Here is a 2,891-nt window from a genome sequence, read left to right as displayed (position 1 = left end):
GGAGCTAAACCTAGAAAAACATTTATGGTGAACTGTTTATAAGACCCTATGGGTCTTCTGGACCACACATGCCCCAACCAGCCTGTGGGTTCCCACTCCCATTATTCTCCAAAGTGATAAGGCACATGGCATCAGGTATCAGGTAGCTATTGTTGTGTAACAAAACCTCACAAAACTTCAGAAGATAAAACAACAAACATTTATTTCTCACATGTCTGCAAGGCTCAGTGATGATCCAAACTGGGCTTCATTGGACAGTTTTGCTAAATCTCAGCTATGATCTCAGCTTGGTTAGGGGTTGGCTGATCTAGGCTGGCCTTGGCTGAGGTGACTCAGCTATGCACCATATGTCTCTCATCCTCCTCTGGAATCAGGGGGTTAGCTCAGGCATGTCCTGATAATGATAGAAAGAATTCCAGAGATTAAAAAAAAAAAAAAAAACAAACGGCAAAGGCTCTTGAGGTCTGGTCTCAGAACTAGCACACTATTTCTTCTCTTTTATTCTATTGGACAAAACAAGTCACAAAGTTGAGCCCAGAGTCAGAGTGGGAAAGTACTGCAGAGATGCATGGCAATAGGTGTGAATATGGTCAGAGGAACAAATGGGGACAATTAACACAGTCTACCTTAGGCCCCAATCACACCTAGTCTGCCAAAGACTTACCTCCCAGTTTAGGTGGAAAGAGGTTCCTTGAGGACAATAACTATATGCATTTATCATCATTTTATGTTTACAATTACTTTGCAAAACATTAACAAGATCTTGATTTTATAGATGAGGATATCAAGGCTCAAACAATTAATATCTGTCATTTTACATTATATAACCCTGGAATCTGAACTCTTAACACCCGTATCAATTGCTAAAGTGCTCTAACCATTTCAGTAAAGTACCAGTGCCTCATTAGTGATCCAAATTCCTGCCACACATTGTCTTCACGTTTGTACAGAGTGAACAACTCCTGGCTTAGGTCATTGAGACTGCTATTGTATGGAAAACCAGACTTTGAGAAGAAAAAGTAAGCAATATTCTGAATACAAGGCACTGTTTTTACCTTATATCAATAAATACCATAGAGTTTGAGAATATACACAGGTTTACAGCCCTTACAAAGGGCAAAACAGATTTTCCTTTCCTTGCTTTTTCTTTTAGAAAGCTGGGGGGTTGAGTACTTGCATTGGTAGCCACTCTTGAATCTGTACAGTGAAACTACCTCAGATCTTGAGGATCATTCTACGGAGATCAGGAAGGTGGGACTGTGTCTAGCTCTTCAGCAGAGGTGCTATCGTGCCCACCACAGGGAAGGGTTGAGAAATGATGGGAAGAGTGGAGGTACAAAGCCCAGGAATTTCAGTGGTGGGATTGGGCAAGAGGCAAAAGTCCTGGCCAGGACCCCCACACACACAGTGCCCCTCTGCCTGCAATCCACACCGTCTGCCACCCTCTGAGCACATAGCATGCTGAAGGAGCCAATCCTCAGTTAGTTTTCGTCCCAGCACCTTCACCTGCCAGCCACATGCTATGCATGAAAAATATCAAAATGAATCATGGGGCTTCCCTGGTGGCGCAGTGGTTGAGAGTCCGCCTGCAGATGCAGGGGACACGGGTTCGTGCCCCGGTCCGGGAAGACCCCACATGCCACGGAGCGGTTGGGCCTGTGAGCCATGGCCGCCAAGCCTGCGCATCCGGAGCCTGTGCTCCGCAACGGGAGAGGCCACAACAGTGAGAGGCCCGCGTATCGCAAAAAACAAACAAACAAACAAACAAAAATGAATCATGAATGATTCTTACCTTTAAAGAACTCACAGAACAGGGATGAGGGGAAGATGGAGGAAGCGTAAGACGCGGAGATCACCTTCCTCCCCACAGATACACCAGAAATACATCTACACGGGGAACAACTGATACAGAACACCTACTGAACGCTGGCAGAAGACCTCAGACTTCCCAAAAGGCAAGAAACTCCCCACGTACCTGGGTAGGGCAAAATAAAAAAGAATAAACAGACACAAAAGAATAGGGACGGGACCTGCACCCCGGGAGGGAGCTGTGAATAAGGAAAGGTTTCCACACACTAGGAAGCCCCAGAGACTGCGGGTGGCGGAGCGGGGAAGCTTTGGAGCCACCGAGGAGAGCTCAGCAACAGGGGTGCAGAGGGCAAAGCGGAGAGATTCCTGCACAGAGGATCGGTGCCGCCCAGCACTCACCAGCCCGAGAGGCTTGTCTGCTCACCTGCCGGGGCGGGCGGGGCTGGGAGCTGAGGCTCGGGCTTCGGTTGGAGCGCAGGGAGAGGACTGGGGTTGGCGGCGTGAACACAGCCTGAAGGGGTTAGTGCATGACGGCTAGCCGGGAGGGAGTCCGGGGAAAAGTCTGGACCTGCCAAAGAGGCAAGAGACATTTTCTTCCCTCTGCTTCCTGGTGCACGAGGAGAGGAGATTAAGAGCGCTGCTTAAAGGAGCTCCAGAGACGGGCGCGAGCCACGGCTAAAAGCACGGACCCCAGAGACGGGCATGAGATGCTAAGTCTGCTGCTGCCGCCAACAAGAAGCCTATGTAAGAGCACAGGTCACTATCCACACCCCACTTCCGGGGAGCCTGTGCAGCCCACCAGTGCCAGGGTCCCGGGATCCAGGGACAACATCCCCGGGAGAACGCATGGCGCACCTCCGCCTGGTGCAACGTCACACTGGCCTCTGCCACCGCAGGCTCACTCTGCACTCCATACCCCTCCCTCCCCCCGGCCTGAGTGAGCCAGAGTCCCTGAGTCATCTGCTCCTTTAACCCCGTCCTGTCTGAGCGAAGAACAGACGAACTCCGGCAACCTACACGCAGAGACGGGGCCAAACCCAAAGCTGAATTCCAGGAGCTGTGAGAACAAAGAAGAGAAAGGG

The 2,891-nt window shown here is 50.1% G+C and overlaps 1 long non-coding RNA gene across 1 annotated transcript; it reads right to left on the bottom strand.

Annotated features, from left to right (window-relative positions):
• Window positions 1–232: 232 nt before the first annotated feature.
• Window positions 233–2,627, bottom strand: LOC137225913 (uncharacterized). The gene is made up of 3 exons (XR_010944086.1): window positions 2,499–2,627; window positions 1,793–1,975; window positions 233–394 (listed from the first exon to the last, which is right to left on the bottom strand). It is a non-coding gene; the product is annotated as an uncharacterized lncRNA (long non-coding RNA).
• Between the last annotated feature and the right edge of the window lie 264 nt (window positions 2,628–2,891).

The sequence above is a fragment of the Pseudorca crassidens genome, chromosome 6 (genome assembly GCF_039906515.1).
Source record: "Pseudorca crassidens isolate mPseCra1 chromosome 6, mPseCra1.hap1, whole genome shotgun sequence".
NCBI lineage: Eukaryota > Metazoa > Chordata > Mammalia > Artiodactyla > Delphinidae > Pseudorca > Pseudorca crassidens.
The sequence above is the reverse complement of the archived record's forward strand: the minus strand, read 5'-3'. Positions and strand labels throughout refer to the sequence as shown.